General features: G+C 40.9%; 1 protein-coding gene across 5 annotated transcripts in view; it reads right to left on the bottom strand.

The window, feature by feature from the left end:
• The window catches only part of LOC107046270 (F-box only protein 21), a gene marked incomplete at its 5' end in the record, with an annotated part of 94753 nt that overhangs the window by 2913 nt on the left and 65186 nt on the right, over positions 1-26654 (bottom strand).

The following is a 26654-nucleotide window of genomic DNA, read 5'->3' as shown; positions in this document are numbered from 1 at the left end:
ACATCAGTGACATCATCGCTCTCTGTCACTCAACCGTCTAATGTATACTTCTCACTCGCGCCTATTGTATTCGTATCCGAATTCTCGCCTTTTGCGAATATTATATTCAGTCCGGCACTGATCGCCGAATACTCAGGAGTGAACACCTGCTCCTGTACCTACTCCTTACATTATCTATTTTCACTTTTTGTATATAGTCTACATCTTGTAAATATACTGTGATTGTTTTATAACTATCGCATTTGTTAGTGAATCGTTACATCCCTCAACAACCTCGATTCCTACATTGGCTAGGATGCGTGGATCACGTCGGGGTCACCAGTGTTGGAATCGAGGTTGACGGATGTAACGATTCACTAACAAATGGGATAGTTATAAAACAATCACAGTATATTTACAAGACGTAGACTATATACAAAAAGTGAAGATAGATAATGTAAGGAGTAGGTGTTCACTTCTGAGTATTCGGCGGTCAGTGCCGGACTGAATATAATATTCGCAAAAGGCGAGAATTCGGATACGAATACAATAGGCGCGAGTGAGAAGTATACATTAGACGGTTGAGTGACAGAGAGCGATGATGTCACTGATGTCCAGTCGTCTCAACTGCACGCGTTGTTGTGTCCGTGTATTGACACGTGAGTNTTTACGTGCTGAGGAGCGAGCGCCGGAACGCACGATTGAATACCAGTGCTATCTCTCTCCGAATTATTATTTGCTCTCTCTCTCTCTCGCACATCTTATTCTGTCACCTTTCGGGCGACGAGTTAATCCGCACTGACCACAAGTTCAGTTAGTCTCAAACCTCGCTTCGGTTTACTTCTATCAATATATCTTTTGTATGAACTCTTAATATTACGCGATTATAAATAAATATAATTAAGTATTTTATTAAATACGTGTTAGTGGTTGAATCAATTATCCTAAACCTCTATCACTAAAGGGGAGGGGGGGGGTCAGGAATATCGGGCATCACATCTGGTTACCACATGGCCCCACTTGACATTTTCCAGACATGTTCGAACTTGTGTTTTCCCACCCTCTGTGTTTGCCGCCCCAATTGAGATTTTCCAGACAATGCTCGAACTTGAGATTTCCGGCACTTTGATGTTTTACACCATTACTGCAGCCTTCAAAGTCAAGAGGAAGCATGGAATGAGTGTCATCCTCCAATGATTTGATTGCCGCATTTCGAACTATATATAGACAGTATTCCTGCCAAATTTCATTGCCTTATGATTTTTTGTTTCTGAGATAATGACTACCAAACTTTAAATTTTCAAAAATTCATAACTTTTGAATGGCGCATCCGATTCGAACAAATAAAAGAAGAAAATTTTTGTTTTCATTCATACTTTCAGGAAAAAAATATTCCATAGGCGTAAAGAAGCTTCTACACCTAAATTTCGATGAATTTTTAAATTTTCATTTTTATTTGGCTCTAGGGCCGTCCGGTATTCGACTGGAATAATTTTCTTCTCATAGAGGACGTCCATATATGATGTGCAAAAAATACGCCATCGTGGGAGAGACAACCAGTGTACCGGAGAAAATGTTTGTTTCCTAAATTTTCGTGTTTTTACGCCTTCTAGGAGAGCTGCCTTGTTTTTATTGAGAAATTGATATTTCAATCCATACCTTTGATGAATATGAGTTAGAACAAAGATGCGTCACGATGGAAAAGAGAAACAATGCGTCGGGAAAAAAATTTTCTTCAAAATTTTTGCGTCTTTTCGCTTTCTATGAGAGCGATACTGTGTCATCATCATCGGAAGTTCGCCTAATCATGACCAAACAAATGAGAAAAGAAAACAAAAAGAATCAATTCGTTGATTTAATATCATCAGTTGTTTCTGAAGCTCTAGTTTTAATGAAAACTTCAACTTCCTCATTGAGTTTTCATCGTTGTACAATTCCTTGCGAATCGATTCGCATTTTCCTGTCTGTTATATCGAGGTAAGCAGTTTTCACGTTACTTATTGAAATAATCCTCATTTTCCGGATAATTTTGGATTGGATTGAATAATTTTGCATTTTATAGAATCCGCGAAGTGATAGGTGTACGAATCCGATGCGGATTCCTGGTCAGAAGAGACACAATGGTTTGGATTTGCGACCCATTTCCTCAGCAATACACAAAAGGTTTCCCTTTCTACCAAAGTCTGCGAAAATCTGGGGTCAGTGCCGGAAGATGGCTCCGAATTATGCGATTCCACCCGTCTCAATGGTGAATCTTCATGATACACATCTTCGATGTTCGGACACCCCACCCGAGATATCAAAGCCCCAAGCCGAAACACCCGAACCAAGCCCAGATGTGAGGAACAGTTCTGAGATCCGGTCGGTCTTTCCGTCTCGACGATTCCGGCATTTCAATCGATGAAGAAGCTGACAATGTATCTGAATTCTCCAGTTCCCCCATGCATTCTGATGCGGAAGATGACCAAAGTGACGCTGATCCTTCTTTATCAAAGCGCTATCGATCTTCGAGAGAAATAGAATTAGAAGAAATGCTGGATGGTTTAAAGAAAAAATTCAATCATCTGGAAAAGTACGGTGAGCGCTCGCAAATCTTGACGGTTCTTCCACAGTCGTGAAGCGAGCGGAAAATCACTTCTGAATTTGGCATTACGAGATACATGGCGTCAAGAGCGAAAAAATTGAGAGAAATCAAAGGAGTATTTGTTCACCAATTGCGAAAGCAGGCCATTCACTCTCAAAACCAACGGTCGAGAAAGTACAAAAGTTTTATCTAGAGAATAGTCGTGTCATGCCAGGGATGAAAGATAAAGTANCAAAGATGCGTCACGATGGAAAAGAGAAACAATGCGTCGGGAAAAAAATTTTCTTCAAAATTTTTGCGTCTTTTCGCTTTCTATGAGAGCGATACTGTGTCATCATCATCGGAAGTTCGCCTAATCATGACCAAACAAATGAGAAAAGAAAACAAAAAGAATCAATTCGTTGATTTAATATCATCAGTTGTTTCTGAAGCTCTAGTTTTAATGAAAACTTCAACTTCCTCATTGAGTTTTCATCGTTGTACAATTCCTTGCGAATCGATTCGCATTTTCCTGTCTGTTATATCGAGGTAAGCAGTTTTCACGTTACTTATTGAAATAATCCTCATTTTCCGGATAATTTTGGATTGGATTGAATAATTTTGCATTTTATAGAATCCGCGAAGTGATAGGTGTACGAATCCGATGCGGATTCCTGGTCAGAAGAGACACAATGGTTTGGATTTGCGACCCATTTCCTCAGCAATACACAAAAGGTTTCCCTTTCTACCAAAGTCTGCGAAAATCTGGGGTCAGTGCCGGAAGATGGCTCCGAATTATGCGATTCCACCCGTCTCAATGGTGAATCTTCATGATACACATCTTCGATGTTCGGACACCCCACCCGAGATATCAAAGCCCCAAGCCGAAACACCCGAACCAAGCCCAGATGTGAGGAACAGTTCTGAGATCCGGTCGGTCTTTCCGTCTCGACGATTCCGGCATTTCAATCGATGAAGAAGCTGACAATGTATCTGAATTCTCCAGTTCCCCCATGCATTCTGATGCGGAAGATGACCAAAGTGACGCTGATCCTTCTTTATCAAAGCGCTATCGATCTTCGAGAGAAATAGAATTAGAAGAAATGCTGGATGGTTTAAAGAAAAAATTCAATCATCTGGAAAAGTACGGTGAGCGCTCGCAAATCTTGACGGTTCTTCCACAGTCGTGAAGCGAGCGGAAAATCACTTCTGAATTTGGCATTACGAGATACATGGCGTCAAGAGCGAAAAAATTGAGAGAAATCAAAGGAGTATTTGTTCACCAATTGCGAAAGCAGGCCATTCACTCTCAAAACCAACGGTCGAGAAAGTACAAAAGTTTTATCTAGAGAATAGTCGTGTCATGCCAGGGATGAAAGATAAAGTATCCGTCAAAATCAATGGAGAGAAGAAAGTAGAGCAAAAGCAAATGATACTCGAAAATCTGAAACACCTTCATAGGAAGTACAAAAATACTCATCCAGAGGCTTTGGTTGGTTTCAGTAAGTTCGCTGAGCTGAGACCAAAACAATGTGTACTGGTGGGAGCGAATGGCACTCATGTCGTATGTATTTGCACGTATTATCAAAATTGCAAATTGATGCTCGAAGCCATCAAGATTGCCACTCTAACTAAAGATTCCCCCTGCCCACTCAAGGATTACAAAGATTGTCTAGCACAACTGATGTGTACAAATCCAACCCCAGCCTGTTATCTGGATGAATGTAATGACTGCCCTGGGGTGAAACGCTTCTCATGTGAATTGAAGAAGCTCCTTTCTGATTCTGTTGTCCAAACTGTCCAATTTCGCGTGTGGCAAACAATTGACAGGTGTACCTTGCAGACACAAACGCTTGCGATGGATGACTTCGTCGATCTTCTTGTCGAACGATTAAAAGTATTCAAACCCCATCACTTCATCGCTAAAGAACAATCAGCTTTTGTTAAAGATCGAAAAGAGAATTCGAATAACGGCGAAGTACTAGTGCACTGTGATTTCTCAGAAAATTATGACTTTGTGGTTCAAGATGCTGCTCAATCCTTCCACTAAAACAATGACCAATATACAGTCAATCCCGTTGTTTACTACTATCGCGAAGGAAATGAGATCCAGCATCGGAGTTTAGTTGTTTTGTCAGATAGTACTACTCACGATACCGCAGCTGTTTACTTGGTACAGAAAATTCTAATACAACATGTGAAGAATAACTGCAAAGATGTCGAGAGAATCACCTATGTCACCGATGGAGCTGCACAGCATTACAAGAATCGTTACCAAATGGCTAATCTTCTGCATCATAAGACTGATTTTGGAATAGATGCAAAGGCCCATTTCCATCCAACCGCACACGGTAAAGGAGCTTGTGACGGTCTGGTTGCTGTTTTCAAAAGAGAAGCGAGACGTAGAAGCTTGCAAATCGTCCATGGTGAACCCATCCTGATGCCAGATGCTTTGTTTCGATGGTCAAAAGAAAATTACAAAGGAATTGATGTGTTTTTTTTCACCAACGACGAACATGAGAATATAAAATCTGAATTGAGGGAAAGATTTGATAGTGCCAAAGCTATTCCAGCCATTCAAAAACACCATTGTTTCATTCCAAAACCGGGAGAGCAATTGTTAATGAAACGATATTCGGCTGCGGAAAACCAAGAAGTTTTTCCGAAACGAAAACAAACATCAACAACAAAACGGAAAGCACTTAGAAAACAGTAATCGTGATGAATAGATGTATAGTAAATCAGTGCAATTGGGCAAGTGGTAGTTGGAGACGGTAAATAATAGCCTCTTATTGTAAAAATGTAAAAAGGTCGTTACAGTAAAATAAAACTTGTTTTTCCATGTTTCGCACTTCTTTGGATGAGTACTTTGTCTTTCGAAAGAGGTTTATAATGTTGTTGATAGTCCCTCCCATCTAGCAGAAGGGAAAACTGTCGATTGAAAGGTGAAAGAAGCAAAAAAAAAGATTGAAAAGAAGAAGAAAAAGAGAAAAGGAGAAAAAATAAGAAAATTGCGAAGAAATCACATTTTTCTGGTGTACTGCTTGTCTCTTCCATGATGGCTTTCCTTTTCATCGTTACGAGCAAAAAATATTGATGGACACGTTTGTTTCTTTGGATAGCTCTCATAGATAGCGAAAAAACTCAAAAATTTTAGAGAAAATTTTTTTCCCAACGCATTGTTTCTCTTTTCTATCGTGATGAATCTCTTTCCTAACTCATATTCATCAAAGGTATGGATTGAAATATCAATTTCTCAATAAAGACGAGGCAGCTCCCCTAGAAAACGGACAAACACGAAAATTTAGAAAACAAAAATTTTCTCCGGTGCACTGGTTGTCTCTCCCATGTTGGCGTATTTTTTTTACATCATATATGGATGTCCTCTATCAGAAAAAAAATATTCCAGTCGAATACCTGACGGCCCTGGAACCGAAAAAAAATAAAAACCTAAAAATTCATCGAAAAATAGATGTAAAACTTCTTCACGCCTATGGAGTATTTTTTCCCTGAAAGTATGAACGAAAACAAAAATTTTCTTCTTTTATTTGTTCGAATCGGATGCGCCATTCAAAAGTTATGAATTTTTGAAAATTTAAAGTTTGGTAGTCATTATCTCAGAAACAAAAAATCATAAGGCAATGAAATTTGGTAGGAATACTGTCTATATATAGTAGTTCGAAATGCGGCAATCAAATTATTTTTTATAGACAAAAAAAAATCCGGGGTGGCTGAGTTGACATGGAATGTCCCATATATATCCCTCCTTTATTTATTTGATGCGGCCAGCGTCGTAACTGTCGGCTCAATTTCACCTTTTTAAATCGATGTGCAACAGTTTTTACAGGAAGGTTTTCCTTTGTTTTTGCACTCCTCCAATCAACTGCTCTCTTTTTATCGTCGAAATCTACGGGTTCCTCATCCTCCGAACAACTTTCAGATGATTCTTTGGTATGTGGTTGAAATTCTTCATCCTCGACCGCCATCATTTCTATGCCTTTATAGGGCTCTTGAAAATCTAGAGATGTTTCTTCAATAATTTCAACGCCATTGTATTCCTCCATGGATTGAATTAATATCCTTTGGAAAATGTCCACTAATTCGCATTCCTCATTGTTCACAGGCGTTTCAGAAAGATTGAGAACTTTAAATGTTGTAACGTTGTCATGAGAAATCGGATAACGTTGATTGGATTAACTTTCATTATGAAACGGGCACAAAAATACGATACCCACGGAGAGACTGTTTTCGTTGATGGACACTTGTAAACTGATTGTGATTGTGTTTGCATGAGGAATTAAAACATAAAACACCGATATTGTAAGCGTGCATAAATATCACCGTGATATTATTTTTAAACAGGACAGATGTCATTCGGATGGATATTTTTATAACTTTGGCATACTGTTCTGATATGGATTTGAATTATCGCGACAATGTCATTATCATACGTCCCCATTAAAATCATTTCAAAAACAATATAAATATCAGGGTCGTAAGATCATCTCATTCGAAAGTTATTTTCAATTCATTCTATTCTACACCATTGGCCAAATTTTTTCCAGCCAAGATCCAAAAGAGACATCGCATGCTTTTTTATGCTTTTTCACATCGGAATCATTCCATAAAATTTCGGGCAATAGTTTTTTCATGGGGCAACTGACTCTTCGCGGGGGTAGTTTGACCCCCAAACTGGATCCTCCGGAGACGATTCCTATGGTTTTTCTCATCATTCCCCATGAGCTTTTTCTTATATTGCAAAAAATTACAAAGTTGGTTAATTCCAGGAAATTGATCTTCTTTTGCCTTTAAATTGCAATTTAAAAAAGAATGCAAAAAAAGGTATTTTGTATTTTTTATGCACTTTCAAATGAAATTGGTTTCATGAAATTCGGAGCGATATATATTTTTTTTCTGAAAAAATGACTTTTCACGGGGATAGTTTACCCCCGAAATTTCACCTCTCGGAGATGATTTCAATTTCTATCTTAATCACTTTCCATGAGTTTCCTGTTATATTGCAAAAAAATTGTCTAAATATTCTCCTTATGTGCGCAATTGAAGAAATACCCCGGGAGGTGGTCAACTTCAGAGGGCAGTTTCACCCCCTAAACCCCCGTACGGGCTGATAAAAAAAAATACGTCGCACTTAGTTTTGAGTCCTCTATAACATATTCAAGTTTCATCAAAATCGAGGGCGGACACCTACCTAGTGTTCCTTGTCAGAAGCTACATGTCGATCAAGGAAAAAAATTCGATAACAGAAAATTCAAGATTTTTATGGAAAAATTTGATATAAAAATGTATTCAACGTATAGTATAATTGAAAAGCATCGATTTGTGAAAGATTCAACCGGAAATTGAAAGAATGTGAAAAAAATCTTCTTTTCACGTATCATACCGATGGTTGGATATACTTCCTGAAATAATATAATCGTATAATGACACAAAACATCGAACAATTCATATGAAACCAAAGAATGCAAACCATATGAATGAAAAGTTCCTTCGTTGTTGAATTTATGAAAATAATAGAGTTAAAGAAGCGAAATTCAAAATGAATAATGATGTGCGAATCAGCTAACATAAACATGTCTTTGAAAAAGGTTATACGAATTATTGAACAATTGAAATTTTCAAAAGTAGTCACGTAAGGACTAAACCAACTACTTATAAATTGATTGATTATGAGGACAACCGAATTGGAGGTATTTTCTATGAAGAAGAATTAGGTAAAGTGAAGCATCCTGATATGTACCTTATTGAAAAAGTGATTGAGAAACGAGAGAATAAATTGTATGTGAAGACGTTAAGATTTGATGATTGTCATAATAGTTGGATCAATAAGTCTGATGTATAATGTATAGAATTTTTTTGTCCATTTATTCTGTGGATGGATTTTTTTGTTCAATGGAAATAAAATTGAAACAACATAAAATTTTGTTATATACCGCCACGTAATTTTCGGGGTATCATGGAGCCGGGTCCACTACGCAGTCCTCTGACACCCAAACAACCCGGAAACAATAAAAGTTGAGCGTCAACTCGTTTTCACCAGAACTACCACTGGAAACAAAACGAAATAGTCCTAAGCTCCAATACGGCTCCCACTAGCTCCAAACGTGGAGATGCGTGTTTGGTTACTAAAAGAGCTTAGGCTAGAGATGTGACTGGGTTACATAAATTAAGAAAAATTAACTGTCGGGGAACTTACAATATTTAATAAAATCTAAAACAAGCAGGGGTTCGAACCTTTTTGGCCGAAGCCATCTGACCGTTACTTTATGTGTTATAACTCTTCTTCTTTCTTGCATTTCTACCAATTCCATTGGTAGTAAGCTTCCGAATGGATCTGTAGTAATTCTATTAAAGAAAGAAAAAAATGGAAATGCCTCCTGATGAAAAAACAGAAAAACGGAAATATCTCGAAAACTTTGTATGAATGGGTATATATATTTTGATTGATTCGGATAGAAGGTATCGAAAAAAATATTTTGAGAAAAAAAAATTGAAATCGGTTGCGTAGTTTTTAAGCTATTGCACATAAAAGGTTTTCAGAGAAAGTCGAATATCTCGGAAACTACCCATGCGATTGAGCTTATTTTCAATGGAAAGTATTGTTATCATGAGAGGAAGATTCTCTCCAAATTTCAAGATCTCTCAATTTTTGCACAAGCTAGAGTGATTACAAGGATTTTTATGAAAAAACAGAAAAATGGAAATATCTCGAAAACTTTGCATGAACAGCCGTATATGTTTCGATTGATTCTAATAGAAGGCATCGAAGCAAATATTTTGAAAAAAAAAATTGAAATCGGTAGCGTAGTTATTAAGATATTGCACATAAAAGGTTTTCAGAGAAAGGCAAATATCTCGGAAGCTACTCATGCGATTGAGCTCATTTTCAATAGGAAGGATTGTTATCATGAGAGGAAGATTCTGTTCAAATTTCAAGTTGATATCTCAATTTTTGTACAAGCTAGAGTGATTACAAGAATTTTTATGAAAAAACGGAAATATCTCGAAAACTTTGTATGAACGGGTATATCTGTTTTGATTGATTCGGATAGAAGGCATCGAAACGATAATTTTGAAAAAAAAATTGAAATCGGTTGACTAGCTTCGGAGATACTAGCGAAAAACGATTTAAAAACGAATAGCTTTTTCTCAAAAACTATTTGATCAATCGGGCTGCACTTTTGCACAGTTAGTCCTTATTAAGGTCTATAATCTGAAAAAATTTCAGATTTTTTGGAATAAGTTTAGCGAATTAATTACTCAATTTTCCAAAAATTGACCACCAGAAAGGTGGCGATGGACATTGACATCGACAGACATGGTCGCCAAACTTCGCGTTTCTGCGTTTCAGACCATTCTACATTTCCAATCAAAATTAGAGAATGTGAAAACAGCACGATTACAATGCTTCCATTCGGAAGCAAAAAAACTAAATTAATTGATTAGCATTAAGTAATTATAAATCGACGGATGGATGAAAAATAATTAATTAATTGAATGAATAAATTGAAAAACAAGTTGATATCTTAATTTTTTCACAAGCTAGCGTGATTACAAGGAGTTTTATGAAAAAACTGAAAATCTGAAATATCTCGAAAACTTTAGATAAACGGTATATATGTTTTGATTGATTCAGATAGAAGACATCGAGACGAATATTTTGAAAAAAAAAATTGAAATCGGTTGAATAGTTTCTGAGCTATTGCAGACAGAAGGTTTTCAGGGAAAGTCGAATATCTCGGAAACTACTCGGTCGATTGGGCTCATTTTCAATAGGAAATATTTTCATCGCAGGGGGAAGATTCTGTCCAAATTTCAAGTTGATTCCTCCATTTTTGCACAAGCTAGCGTGATTACAAGTATTTTTATGGAAAAACTGAAAATCTGAAATATCTCGAAAACTTTGTATGAACGGGTATATATGTTTTGATTGATTCAGATAGAAGGCATCGAGACGAATATTTTGAAAAAAAAAATTGAAATCGGTTGGCTAGTTTCGAAGATATTAACGAAAAACGATTTAAAAATGAATAGCTTCTTCTCAAAAACTATTCCATCGATCGGGCTGAAATTTGGCACAGAGTTAGTCCTAGTTAAGTACTATAATCTGACAAAATGTCAGATTTTTTGGAATAAGTTTAGTCAATTTATTACTCGATTTTCCAAAAAATGACCACCGGACAGGTAGCGATGGACATTGACACCGACAGACACACCCCCCAAACTTCGTATTTTTACGTTTCAGATCATTCTACATCATTTCCAAGCAAAATTAGAAAATCGAAAAATAGAACGATTACAATGCTTCCATTCGGAAGCAAAAATCAATACAAAACCAATCAATTCATTAAATAATCCCCTTTTCGATTTTCTATCTTTTAAATAAATAAACAGACTAAACTATTTACAAAAGATCACATTGGTTCATAAATTAAAAGGTTCTAATGTCAGAAAAATAAGAGTCATGGCGACAAACCGGCGAAAAAATTCCCTCGATGTTCCTCGAGATTCCTCTCCCTCGAGAGAAAAAAAAAAAAATTCCAAGAGAATTAGAATTTAGAGAGAAAAAATTTCCGCTTCACCCAGCCGGGAATCGAACCCGGGTCTCCCAGATACGCGCCGGGCACTCTTACCGACTAAGCTACCGGGAACCACAGAAATTCACTCTCAAATTCACCTCAAACACCGCCTAACCTCCTTTAGGCATTAAAGAATTCTAAGAGAATTAGAATGTCGAAGTCCACTGAAGTTCTCCGACTAATGAGCATGGGGGTATTTTATACAATAATCATACAAAAATGAGTCAATAGCATATAATCACTCTCAAATGTGATTCTTGTTGTTGGAAGGTTTGACTTCAAGTCTGGTGGTGACCAAATTAATGACAGGAAAATCACGTGACGGTCTACACAAAACCATGAAATGATTTGTAATAGAAATAACCCATTACAATACATATTTATTTTTTAACTTTAATAGTAAAAATACAATTTATGGAAATATCGATGTCTAATTATAGAAGTGGTTTGATATACTCCCAAGGTACAGTATCTGTTCTGTATGGTGAAATCATACGCTTATCATTCTCCGAGTGGATTACCTTTCGAAGGTTATCTCGATTGATTTTTCATCATCATGATGTAAAATATATCCGAATTTCCATTGGATTTTACATTACGCAGGAGTTTCTAAAAATTATGATTATACAATCAAAAATAGTAGAAAAAAACTGAACATTTTCAAAGAGCGTTTTTAATAAAGGTTAAGAAATAAGTCCGATAGAGAGGAAATAGTCAATGGAAAATTTATCATGGTAATTAAGGATCTGGCAGCCATTGACTACTATGACAAATGACGACCTAGCAGTCATTAGATACATCAATTTATTGATTTGCATTCTCCTCCCTATTGGGTTTATTTCCCGGTATTATTCAAATACATTCTTTGAAAATGTTCAGCTTTTCTTCAACGTTTTTTTAAATGTACAATCATAATTTTTGGAGACTCCAGGGCTATGTAAAACTGAATAGCAATTGGAAATCATTGCAGATTATGAAAATGAAAAAAACACGGTCGAAAGATAACCCGGGCCTTAAATACTGATTCTTGACAATGTGCTCATTATCAAAAAGACAGTTTTTGTAATCATTGAATGTGATTTTCCTGAGTGTAGCAGTTTCAACACCCTTAGCTTTCTTCTTAGCTTTATCATGATCCAACATCCTGAATGCGTATGTCTTCGCTCGTAATCCCACGAATTCAATAATGATTTTCCTATTATTCTCATCCTTGATGAGTCCTAATACTTTTTTGTTTGCTAGCGGTATCCTATACTCATTATTCTCTTTATAGCCAGATGTATCGAACATGTGTATGTCTTATTTTATAGACTCATAGAGATTTGGTACTTGAAACGGACAGAGTAAACTATCTGTATCGGTATACATCAATTTTGCTGAATTCCCAAATTTAGACTCAACATAGTTGTAATGGAAGTCATGCGCAACCGTTTTTGATAAATCGAGGATCGCGAATCCAATATACAGGGTGTCCCATAGCATGTGACCACACCGAGAAAAAAATTTTCTAATATCTGAAACATATTTTCTTGAGACAAGTAAATTTTCTTCAATTGCTTAATTCTCTCAGGCATCTCAACTCGCATGACCCGAGAAAGGCCTCATGCTTTAGAATATTCTTGTATTTAAGTATGATTTTGTCACAAATGAACTTACTTAAATCGCGTAGAATAATCGTCAATCTTCTAGTCTTTATTGTTTTCATGATTTTTTCGTTATGCACTTCCAATATTGCAATATGTAAAATATTCATGACGTAACGCGAAACGATAGTGATGAATGAAAATTTATTCGAGTTCCGTGAACTGCACACATTCTGAGATTTAAGCCATTGAAAATAATTTACTTCTCTCAAGAAAATATGTTTCAGATATTAGAAATTTTTTTTCTCAGTGCAAATTAAATTGCAAATAACTTGGATACAGTAAAATGTAAATAGTTGTTCTTTTTTTATTGTATAAGGAACATTCGGCAAATTACAATACAATTCCTTCCAAGTGTCCGCCATCACTTGTACTACAAAACTCTATCCTGCGTTCGAAACTGGTGTAGATGCGCTGTATTGTGTTTTTATCAATAGCTCGGATAGCATCCTTGATTGCGTCTTGCAACTCTCCCACCGTCGTCGGATGCCTTTCATAGCACTTGTCCTTGAGAAAACCCCATAGGCAAAAATCGCAGGGATTTAAGTCCGGACTGTAAATCGGCCATTCCATACCCCCATGGGCATACTTAGGGTAACCTAAGCCTAACACACGAGTACTGTAAACGGAACAAACTATTTTAAATACTCCAGCAGTCCTGTGTGGAGCGGCACCATCTTGCATGAAGTAGAAATTCTTGACTAACTGATTTTTTCGTGCCCAAGGAAAGAAGTTCTTCTTTAAGAACTCACAGTAAATATCAGCACTGATTGTCGGACTCTCAATAAATTCAAGGAAAATATCTTTATCATAATTGCCGCCCAGGCAGTGACTTTTTTCGGGTGTGAGGTCTTGGTTTCAATAACGTGAGGTGACTCAGTCTCCCAAAAGCGGAAATTTTGTTTATTTACTAAGCCACCTAAGTAGAAATGTGCTTCGTCCGAGAAGATGATATTCTGTGCCTTCGTTTCCTTGGATTCAAAAAAATTGTGAAGTTCTTGGCAAAATTGCAACGGCGAGCCATCGCCTCCTCACTTAAAAATTGATGCACAGAAATTTTGTAGGGATGGGAGTTTAAAAACTCTTTCAAGATGCGGTGAAGTGAAGTTTTTGAGACTTTCAAGGTTTGAGAAGTCTTTCGAAGAGTATCATTTGGATATTTTTTGAAATGTTCTTCAGTTGTGCGGACAACTTCATCCGTGGTTACAGTACGTGAAGGACCAGGATGCTCATGCCTTCTATCGTCTAGTGTACCGTACTGATCAATTTCTTAATTATCCTGAAAATACCCATAATTGGCTGAAAAATGCATCAATTTTCAACAAAAGAAAAAAACAAATTTTTTTGGTTAGTTAGTTCTGTTGTGTCCCAGATAATTGTACCAAATATTATTGAATAACGCAATTATGAAGAAATTAGGAGTCAGCACCGTATTACAACACGAGGCCGTTTTGTAATACGAATCGAGGCAAGTGTGCCCCGGTTTTCAATAAAACCGAGATCACACTGGACTCGAGAGCTCATTACCGATGTAGTTCATCATCAAGTACATTTAATCCATTTGATTTATCAAGTACATTTTAATCCATTTAATCAGAGTAAACCGTTAGTCTTTAGTGTGAAATTAATGAGCTAAAGTATCTTAAATTGCTGAGATTGAGTCCATTTTAGTCGACCATTCTACCGTATATTACATTTTGGTGGCAGCGCATGTATTCTTCATATAACGGGAGCCTGATCAACCGCCGTTGGAGACAGCAATTAAGAGAATAGTTTCAAATTTTCAACACTTCAAAGACGACCTGTTTCTCAATTGGGAAGCATAGAGCTGTTCTGGGACGCCGGAATAGTAGCAGCCGACTTTTCTGAGGACAAGAGGCGAAATCCAGCTGGTTTTGGTATTGGTTTTTCCTGGTTTCGAGGAATTTAGACAGTTTTGAGGAACGCTACGTGACCAAGGCTGATAGGGCAGGCAAGTTTTTCTTTGCTTTATGGGATCAAAGATTCGAGACGAATTCGATTCTCTGGACGAGCTGGCCTGAGTCGTTAGAGGGAACTTGCGTTCAGCAGGTGCAATTCTGGAGTCAACAGCGGAGACTTCTGAAGCCCAAAGGTTCCATCACGGTGTCACGATGCGCAGAGCATTGAATTTCAATTTTATAAGAAGGAACCGTGCTTCCAGTTCCTTGGCCGAGGGAGGTCCACGACGTTCACGGAGTATGGACCACCTCGCGGCGGATGTTCCACTACAGCCACAACGGCAACAGGAACAAGAGGTGCAACACCAGTTGCACAGTCGAGGCGGTGTACCTGTGCGACCGGCACCACTACCGCCACAGCAGCAAGAGGAACCGCTACGTGAGAGTCGCGAGAGGCGGTACTCACCTGGGTTGACTGGCAGGGAACAGAGGGAGGAGTTTAGCACCCCAATGACTACTCCAATCTCGGTGCCCGGGGGTTCATTGCTCCTTGAAAATTTTACTCCACCATTGCAAGGGCGGGGAATACTGCCAGAACCAGATGTTTTGAGGATTTGAAATGTCGACACCCAAGACATTGTCCGAGACATTAATGGAACAGAACATGTGGTGCAGGACATGTTGAAGGTATTGGAGGATGCGCAAAGCCGGTTACGGGAGGAAGCCGAAGAGCGATGACGATTGGAGAACGAGTTTCAAAAGGCTTGGAAGGAGATATATCACCATCGTGATACAGCCGGGGGAGCCAATCCATCCAATAACCATCTTAGTCTTGGTGGTGGTCTGAACCGGAGAGAGCTCATTGATCTAAAGGGTGCTCTACAATTGGTTCATTCATACAATGGTGCGAGTGCTGATGAGTTGATACCTTTTTTTGGGATCGTGTGAAGGTGCGAAAAATTTATTACCACCTGAGCTGCATTCAACACTCCTTAAAATTATTTTGAAAAATAAATTGACTGGCAAAGCATTTGTACAGTTGAAGCATAAAACAGTAGAGCATTTCGACGAACTGAAGGTAGAATTAGAAGCCTTGTTCGGCAAAACGAAAGCGCTCGTTGGATTGCATGCAGAGTTCAATAATTTGCAACAACGAAATGATGAGGATGTCAGCAAATTTGCAGCCAGAGCTGAGCGAGTGACTCTTGATTTAATCGAGGGCATACAAAACTTGCTAGCCAGCGATCTGGACGAGAAAGAGAAAATCGGAGCTAGGAAGGCCTTGTTTGTTAATCTTGGCAAAGGCTAATTTCGAGCAGGGTCTGCGTGAACAAATTCAAATTTTGGTCCGAGCAAACAACTACAAGACGTTGCATGAAGCCTGTCTAGGAGCAGTTGAACTGGAGAAAACTATGCCGGGGTTCCAGGGGTTCTCAAAGAGCTCTGCGACTTCTGGGGGAGGCTCCGATGGTTCCAGGCGTTCTCAGGAAGGGAGTCGTAAATCAACGAGACGACAATCCCTGGGGGCAGGGTGTTTTGCTTGTGGTCAAGCAGGGCATCAGGCAAGGGAATGCAAAATGCAGCGGAAGTCAAGTCTACCTGTTCCAGATCGACACAGTATTCACGCATATGGGACGGTGTGTAAATTTTGCAACACTCCAGGGCATGAAATTACTCCATGTTACAAACTGAAGAAACAATGTGGAATTCCTGACAATGCAGAATTGCAGGTGAAGGAGAAAAATAGTGCTGCAAAGCAGGTCAATAAAAACGGTGACAGTAGCGCGAGGAGGAATCATAATAAAAACAAGAGCTCGTCGAATGGGGGGACACATTGCCAATGGGGGCAATCCAAGTTGCGATGATGCAAATTTCTGAAGCTGAGGGTGACGAGAATCAACAGGAGACCACTGCTTTGGGTGATTCCCCTCTCAGAAGATTAATTACATCTGATGAGCCATCGAAGACTAAGAATCATCTTATTTTGTCGGCGGATGAGCTCAAGCAGCCCACGATGTTCCTAGTGGACTCTGGGGCGGCCATATCGGTGATAAAGACTGGAGAATTGAGGGAGGATGTGAAGATGCAACCCGGGGGGAGGATATTGCGAGGAAGTTCAAATCAAGATGTCGGAACACTGGGGAAAGTGGAAATTTATTTGAAGATAGGCCAGGAGGAGTTGAGACACGTGTTTCGCGTTGTATCTGATGAATTTCCATGTTTCGGAGGAATTCTTGGAGAAGATTTCTTCCAATCCAGGGATCTATTTACGTCGGTACAGCCTGGGAGAAGTGTCACCGTAAATGGCATACGTTTACAACTTTTCCGACCTGAAAGACAGGTGAAGGCTAGAACAGAGATTTTAGTCTGGGCTACAACTTCAAGTACGAAAAATGGGATCGTGCGTGAAAGACAATTGCAACCTGGCGTTTTTCTGGGTGAATGCCTCACGAAACCACGTGATGGTCGAGCAGTCGTATGCGTCATGAACACTACTGAGAATTACATATTTTTGAACGTGCCGGTGGTGAAACTTGAGGAGTTGTGCACAGCCAAGGAAATAATGCTGATGTATATGCAAAACGGAAGTAAGTCGAAACGAGATCGCATAAAGCTACTTCATGAGAATCTGAGGATTTCTCACCTCAATCACGAAGAACGAGAGTCTCCTGGAAATACTGGAGGAGTACAACAACATTGTACAATTTCCAGGGGATCCTCCAGGGGTCACCAACCACTTGGAACATTCCATTCCTATTGTTCCTGAGCGAAAATCTGTCAATGTGCGACCACATCGGTTGCCACAGTCTCAAAAGGAGGAAGTGGACCGTCAAGTCAAGGAGATGCTGAATAACGGGGTAATCCGTCTAAGTAACAGTCAGTGGAACGCGCCATTGCTCGTCGTTCTAAAGAAACCCGATGCGTCAGGGAAGGTCAAGTTGCGAGTAGTCGTTGACTTTCGTAAATTCAATAACGTAACAGTTGGCGACTCATACCCACTGCCGAATATCTGTGATATACTGGACCAGCTGGGCAACGCAAAGTATTTCACCACACTGGATTTGGCGTCAGGATTTCACCAGATTCCAATGAAGGAGGAGGACAAGTGCAAGACGGCCTTTTCAATACCGTTTGGGCATTATGAGTTTAACCGACTGCCTTTCGGTGTGAAAGGAGGTCCAGCAACATTCCAAAGACTGATGAAGTCAGTCTTGGCTGGGATTCAAGGGATCAGATGCTTTGTTTACCTCAATGACATCGTAATTTTCGGGGCGAGTCTCAGAGAACACAACAGACGTCTCGTAGAGGTATTGGACCGTTTGAAGAAGGCGAATTTGAGGTTACAACCAGATAAATGTAACTTTTTAAGGAAGGAAGTTGTTTACTTGGAACATGTGATCACCGGAGATGGAATCAAGGCCGACCCGAGTAAAATTGAAGTTGTGGAAAAATTCCCAGTACCCCAAAACACCAAGGAAGTAATGTCTTTCCTAGGACTGGCGGGTTACTACGGAAAATTCATTCAGGACTTTTCAAAAATTGCAAAGCCCCTCACAGAATTACTAAAGAAAGAAGTGACTTGGACCTGAGGAGAGAGAGACCACATTGCTTTTGAGAGCTTGAAAAAAAAACTCACTACAGCTCCAGTATTGCAATATGCAGATTTCACAAGACCATTTTTGCTGACGACGGATGCGTCGAATAAAGCCCTTGGAACAGTTCTGTCACAAGGGGAGATCGGGAGCGATTTGCCAATCGCGTATGCAAGCAGAACGATGAATAAGGCTGAAATCGACTTGTGACGGAATTTTCGAGAATTCCGCCACCTGTACACAACTTCGTCGTAGAATTAAGTAAATCCTAAGAGTGAGTAGGTAAGTGTGAAATTATTTTGATCTTTTCCGAGAGAGAGTCGCGATTTCTTTAACCCCAAAAAGTTCGCACCCCTACCGAAGGGCGATGCAATACCCCTTTAGCTCCAGCCTCACCTCGCGGAAACCGGCCAACTCGCGGAGAAAACGACGATCAATTTCAATGAATAATTAAATTCATGTGTCGATACACATTAAAAACGAATAAAAAGTAAAATCTCCTGTTCAAATAATATTAAAGTTTTTGTTCTCTCTTAGTTTCAGTTATTTTTCTGGTTTATTTCGGATTTTAAGGGATTAATTTTCGGGTTTATGGTTGAGGGAAAATTTACAGTAAATTGTATTTTCCTAGTTATATTTTTCTTATTGAAATCTCGCGGATCCTGAGAGGGACGACGATCCACCGGGGTTCAGGGTCGATAAACCGAGCTTCCCGGTGAGATCTCGCTGATCTCGTTGAGTGCAGGCTGCTGATTACAGAGGTTGAGGTGAAAAACTCACGCTCCCTGGCTAAGGCGCTTCGTGGAGTCATTGGATTCACCAGTGCAGCTGGAAGGCCATGTGGATGAACATAGCCCGCTCGTCTGCATGGATCGCCATGGGCTATTCTCTCTTTTACATTTGTTCACGGTGACTCCAGGATGACTCCCGGGAGAGTGACGGCAGCGAAAAAATGCACTCACTCAGATGTGAAGTGCATTCGCGAGGAGAAAAGGCGAACAACTGCCTTAATTCCCCCTTTCCAAACCTCCAGATAACTATCGTTCAGTCATTATGGATAAAAACCCCTTGGGTTAATTCATAAAAAATATAATTAACGGCAAAATGCCTAAATAAGTCTAAAACCCATTTGAATCGAAATCCCCGCGTGCTCGTTTACATGAGCCCGCCCCAGCGGCAGCTAGGCGGCGTGCCGGTCGCACCACCCAGCTGAGAACATCCCCCGGTAAAACGCAGTTTTACCAGAGAGTTGGACCCGAGCAACCACTTCGACGACATCCCCGAGAATATCGGCAGCGATCGAGAGAGTTGGTGGAGACCATCGCCGAGGGCCCACACGAGGAACATGGTAAGTCCATTTTTATTCACCATGTGCACTCTCTCCCGAGGAGAGAAGTGCATTTATTCCCAGCGTGCCCAGTGATAACCTCCGGAAAAAGAGCACCGGCTTTCACGAGAGTGACACCGAGATGCATTTCCAACCACCAAAAGTCCTCCGGGCGTTCGGTTCCCTAGACCTCTCCCCAGTGATAAAAACCCCAGTGACACTCCAGTGATAGTGAAAATGGACAGTGAGACCCGATAAAAGCCCGCACATGGCTCACGCCCTGCCATGGCGCCATTGTGCCCTCTGAGTTCATCAAGAGGTCGTGTTGAACAATTAATGCACCTTCTGAGTGCATAATTAGTTCTCTAGAACCCTCGAGAACGTATGAGGAATGTCCAGTGCCAATTTTAGTGGGAAAAAGTGAATAAAACATGCCTACAAGTGCACACATGCTCCTCACGTGCCGTGGGTGACGCTGTCGTGCACATGGCGGTTAATTCTCTTTTTAGAGCGAATTGAAGCTCCAAATGAGAGCTCTTCTAGCTCAGTAAAGTTCCCCCCAAGGTTTTAATTTATTAATTTAAAGTTTCTCGGAGGTCGATACCCCGAAAATCACGACATTGAAGCTCGTGAGCTCCAGGAATTTTCCTGTGACGCCATAACGCTCTTGATGGAAGACGGGTTCGAATATGGGGCAAAATGGCACTCTTAAGTGACATTTGCATACTAGAGTCCCTCGCCCATTAATTGTCATTTATTATTCTGAGGAGATTCACCGAGATCATCGCATTGGAATTAACCTAGCCTTCAGATCCTCCAGCACTCCAGTTTCTGGACGATGCGGAGAGATCGTTGGCTTGAATTCTTCAGACCCCCCATTTCCCTTCGCGATAACCTCTCTCTGAAAGTCAATTCACGTACTCTCACTCTCGGGAATTTAATTGAATTTAATTTGGTTGAATTTAATTGAAATTAATTTATTTTATTTATGATGAATAGAAATTCTATTTGAGTTGAAATATGATTGAGAAATTGAATAAATCACGGAGTAAATTTAAAGTAATTCTCTCATCTCCTATTTAATTAGTTTTCTGATTCTACCTCTTGATTTTTCTGTATATTTTGTTGAATTCGCGACATCCTTCCTATGACTGAGCGACCGATCCTACTCCGCTCTCCGAATACCTCCGAGCTAGTCGAGCTAATTCCGCAACCTCTCCCTTGATTTCCCGAATTATGGCCAAGTTTTTCGTATGGTTTTCTTTAATGCAGTTCATTGACACCGCTGGAATAAAAGTCAGCTGGCGTCCGACAACATTTTCTCGTTTTTCCGTTTCTTTCGTTTATTCGGTTTTCGAGGATTTTCATGGGGACATCGAGGAGCAGAGGCCGAAAGTAATAACACTCCGGCTACTTTGAGTTTCGCATCGAGCTATGACTAAGTCTACGGTTTACCTTTCAAGTTTTGAGGTTCACGTTGGTTAGCGCCGTCACAAACTACACCACGACGGAGAAAGAACTTCTAGCTATCGTGTGGGGTATAAAACACTTTAGGCCCTACTTTTATGGCAAAAAGTGTGTGATCGTGATGGATCATCAACCCTTGAAATGGATTTTCAATGTCAAGGATCCGGGGTCACGTCTCATGCATTGGAGAATAAAATTGGAGGAGTACGAATACGAAGTCGTACACAAGCCTGGGAAGTTGAACACAAATGCTGACGCTTTGAGTCAAATCAATGTTGTAACCCGAGCGCAGCAGAAAAAGGTGGATACCGAAGGTTATGATGTTGGGAAAGAGAATTTGGAAATATCTGAGGAGAGAATTACCCCAGAATCGGAGGACATCCCAACGATATTGAAGGAATATTATGATACCCCTTTCGGGGGTTATCTTGGCGTCCAACGCACGAACGAGAAAATTAAGCTGAAATATAAATGGAAAGGAATGAAGGACGACATCAAGAAGTATGTTGCAAACTGCAAGAAATGCCAGTAGAATAAATTGGAAAAAAAACGAAAGTACCTATGCAGATTGGAGAACCCCGGAAACGGCATTTGAGCAGTGCGCAATGGACATTGTTGGACCATTACCAGTCACCGATGAAGGGAACAAATACATTCTGACGTTCCAGGATGCTTTGTCGAAATTTAGCGAAGCTATTCCGATTCCCGATCAGGAGGCAAATACTGTGGCGAAGGCGTTTGCTGAGAAGATTATCTGCGAAGATGGGACGCCGCGGAAACTATTGACAGATCAGGGCAAAAATTTCACCAGCGGAATTTTTTAAAATGTCTGTCGTCTTCTAAAAATTAAGAAGATCCAAACCACGGAGTACCATCCCCAGACAAATGGCGCACTCGAGAGGTCTCATCGCACACTAGCTGAGTATCTGCGGAGCTTCATCGATGAGGATCAGTCCGACTGGGACCGCTGGTTGCCCTATGCGGCGTTCTCTTACAATACAACCCCACATACCGCCACGAAACGTACACCATTCGAGCTACTATACGGAAGGTGTGCTGATTTACCGACATCTGTCAAGCAGCCGCCACGTCCAACATACTCGTATGACGACTATGCACAGGAACTGCGAGAATGACTCCGTGCTTCGCACCAAGTTGCGAAGGAGAAGCTGAATGCTGCGAAGGAGACAGTTAAAAAGCAGTATAATAAGGATGCTGAGGAGAAAGATTTCCACGTCGGCGACAAAGTTCTGTTAAAAAATGAGGTTGTGCACCGGGGGAGGTCTAAAAAGCTGACGCAGCCATGGCTCGGACCGTACGAGATTACGCAGACAGATTCAGATGTCAACTATACTATTCGTTCCGGCAAGAAAAACAAGGAGGTTAGAGTGCACGTCAACCGATTGAGAGCATTTATCGGGTTGATTACATATGTATCTTACAATGAACAGCCGGAGCCATCCAAGGATTCTGAGGAAGTCCAAATGGCTCCATTAAAAGAAGAGACACAAGGAAAAGGCAGGAAATGACAATTTCCTGAAGATTTCCTTCATGACAATCATGCTGGGAAACATGAACCCGCTCACGAAGGGGGAGGGGCACACTGTCGACAAATTTGTCCACAGGCCTGGCCTACATTTTGAATCCATTGGTAGACTATTCTTGAGCAACCACGTCTGGACCGTGGCAGCGACAACAGATGTGACGCCCTGGCTTCAAAGAGCAGACCAACTAGAGAGCCACTGTCAGAAGACACAGCTGTTGTTCTCTGAAGCTGAGGAATCAGGGAAGAATTTCCGAATGATTCTGCAAGAACGAATCCGTGAGCATGGAGAGGTTAAGAGAACAATTTATGAAATTCTTGGAATTGGACAACCCGAAAGAAATCATCGAGGCTTATTGACGGATTAGGCTCCGTGACCAAGTCGCTATTTGGCAGAATGGACACTTCGGAAGCAAAAGAAATTCAGGAACGCCTCAACCGCCTCGAAGGACGGCAAGGAAGCACCTATGACATAACAAAAAATCAAATCGAAGTGATCAATTCGACACTCTTCCAACTGTAGCACACAGAAGAAACTGTACAACGGAATGAAGAAATTCTCCTAAATGCAACAAAACAGTTGTCAAAACGCATGGAATATAGATTCAATACAACTCTTATTCGTGACGACATGGATGAGCATTTTATGGTGACTTCAGCGATTCTCGACGGAGTCATAAGAGACGCTAGGAGAATATTGCGCCTTCTAACAGACGAAACAGGAAGAATCTTAGGAACAGGAATCGTCTCGGACGAACATCTAGTGGAGGTCCTAAAGAAAGCTAAGTTGCCAATGGGATTCAGCTTTCCTACTGAAATACGGATCGGCACCATGTATCAACTGGAAAAAATTTCCACCGTCAGCGTACATACGTTTGACACAAAAATTGTAACATTGGTGGAGATACCGCTGGTGAACTCCCAGATTGGGATGGCATGGTCTGCCGGTGCAAACAGTACAAGGATACTACTCGTACATTGAACCTGAGAACGAATTGTTCTTCATCCACGGGCCGACACAGCAATTCATTCCAATGACATCAGAGCATTTGAGAAATTGTAAGAGGCTCAACAGACAATACATGTGCACGGAAATACTGCCTAACCCAAGCTATACGGCCGCACAGGCCGTGCGAGGTACACATGTACGTTGACCCCGTAAAAACTCCTGATTCATGTGTTATGAAACTGCAAGGATATTTTCCCGGGTTGTTCACCCAGGCAAAATCCAAACTACTTTTTAACCCTCTGGGCAAAGGGTTGCCCAGCTAGCATCAGCGTGATACGGTAGAGGGCGAGGTCCACCCGGAGTATCCTATGCTAAACGTCATCAGCCACTAGTCCAGGTTGGGAATGAAGCCTCACGGCCTAATCATCCATGCAAATTGAATTTACACTCGTCCTGGAGGGTTTTTCACTCTCTCAGTAGATTTTCCCCTCCTGAGTATTTCGACTCGGGAGTGTTTCAGAGTTGAATGCGAATCAGTCGGGAGGCCTCAGAGCCTGGGACGCCGAGAGGCTGATGCAACCAAAGTGGAACACTGTTACCCACTTCACGATCACCCACACTCTCGGCCACCAGTTAACGCTTCGGTCATCGCGCATCACTGCCTCCGGGTAGTACTAGAAATGGCGATGTATGGTCGGGCCGACAGGAGGATTGCTCTACTCCAGGCCCACGGGCTCATACCCCTCAAATCGTTCCGCTGAGGCCAGATAACGCTGGAAACCATAAGGTCGTCACCAAGCGTTCCGAAATAACTCTTTCTCCCGTTTGTGGGGAATGCAGGAGCATTCCCCTATTTTCGCTACCATCAGTTATGCACCTGGCTGCGCTGAGCTATTCGCCCACCATTCCCTTGGCCATCTTTCAAGCCAACACCACAGTATACGCCGGAGAAATCCTTTCGACTTCCCCGCTTGAGCGTCCGCGTTCGACTAACTCAGAATCTTACTAGGGCCTTCTCCCCCTAGTCTGGATATCTCAGCGACGATAGGTCATTCCGTCACCCTATCCCCACGAATCAACCCGACGGGATCCCGGGGGCACCAGTCCTCTCAACTGGCCGTTGGTCCCTAGTCTACTCTGACATAGCCTTTAGAATCGCCCAGTTGGACAGCCTGCACGTCGGCCCCTTTTCCCCTAGCACATGCTGGGCGGATTCTAAAATAGCGATAGTCTAGTAACGTCCTCTAGACTTCCAGGGGTCGCGGTTCCACCCAAAACCGCTATGCCTTCAGCCTGTCATCGGTCTGTGGCTCTTCTCATCCAGTCGCAACTCTTTCAGCCACCTCTAGATGTCACTACTTATCTCTCTTTAATAATTTTAAGAGTTCACATAGCTTTTTACGGGGATTTCGACCCGTAACGAGAAAATCTCGTTACAAAACATATGACATTCAAACGCCTGTTACTCATTCACCTGAGTTTGGACAATGCATAGCTTTATGCATCACCACGACCGGAGGAGATCACCGTCAGATGTGATCAGGAGAGTAGATGTACCCTGGAGGAAACTGGGCTTCTACGAATTGACAACCACTGCGAAGTAATTGCTGCAGATTTCACCATCAGAGGGCGAAAATCATCAGAAGTACGTCTCGACTGGCATGTTCATCCAAAGACGAATCTAGCCTTGAGCGAGAGCACGAGCAACTACCTGAAGTAGGGACAACTGAATTTCGAAGATATCCATCTCCGTAGTGTAGTACGAAACGGCAAGGAGTTACAGGGACTACCAGCAGAGCTAGGACAAGAAGAAAAACGTCTGGATGCGAATATGACGTTTTATGGCTTCCTTGAATTCTTCCGACATCCAGCAACAATATTATCCAGTGCGACAACAGTAATTGTCATTATCGCTGTGCTGCTACTTTGCTGTTGGTGTCGACGAATGCCCTCAGCGCACAGAGAATGGACAGAGGGGACCGAAGCAACGCTCCGCCCGTAGAGAAGAAAAACGAAATTAAGAGGTGAGGGCTTGGTCTAGAAGTTTTCGGATCTGGAAACCATAGATTCAGCACGATTATCTGGACCCGATAGAAGTGGTTTGGACTACCTCGATACCAATGTTGGCTCAGGGTTGGCAAAAGAAAATATCGCACTTTAGATTTAGAATTTCGTCTACCAATATGTATATATGTATATTGTTGTAAATTGTTATAAATTACTGTGCAGCCAGTGGCGAAAAAATTGACAAACATATGAATTTTCTTCTCTAGCCGGGAGGGATGTTGTGTCCCAGATAATTGTACCGAATATTATTGAATGACGCAATTATGAAGAAATTAAGAGTCAGCACCGTATTATAACACGAGGTCGTTTTGTAATACGAATCGAGGCAAGTGTGCCCCGGTTTTCAATGAAACCGAGATCACACTGGGCACGAGAGCTCATTACCGATATAGTTCATTATCAAGTCCATTTTAATCCATTTGATCAGAGTAAACCGTTACTCTTTAGTGTGAAATTAATAAACTAAAGTATCTTAAATTGCTGAGATTGAGTCCACTTTACTCGACCATTCTACCGTATATTACAGTTCACTCACTTTATTTACCGTTTGAGACTCAAACCAGACACTCCAGTGTGTGTGACATACTTAGAATGAAATGCTCTTATAGCCGCAGTAGCTGACTCCCCTTTTCGGTAATATGATTCGATGGTTAAATTTTCCATTTTAGTGCTACGATTCGCGAGCGACTGAAGTGTGAATGAAATTTGCGTAGGGTCTCCACTTCAACCATATATTGGACTTTAGACTGCCCTACCACCTTGCGGTATTCTAAGCAATTTACTTTGGCCGCATCTATGGATGTAGATGGGTGGCTTGAAATATACGGATGTTCGATTCATTTCAATAATAACCATTGTAAGGGACATGTGGGGATGTTCGTTAGGACACCCCCTTGTTGTTAGTTTGTTCTTAATGCCATAAGAACAACTAATCCCCGTGACATGGGCAGGCGATTCGTGAGTAAAAAAGGAGAGAGAGAGAGAGAGAGAGAGAGAGAGAGAGAGAG

This window comes from Diachasma alloeum, unplaced genomic scaffold (genome assembly GCF_001412515.2).
Source record: "Diachasma alloeum isolate Michigan unplaced genomic scaffold, Dall2.0 Dall_scaffold_01260, whole genome shotgun sequence".
NCBI classification, from domain to species: domain Eukaryota; kingdom Metazoa; phylum Arthropoda; class Insecta; order Hymenoptera; family Braconidae; genus Diachasma; species Diachasma alloeum.
The sequence above is the reverse complement of the archived record's forward strand: the minus strand, read 5'-3'. Positions and strand labels throughout refer to the sequence as shown.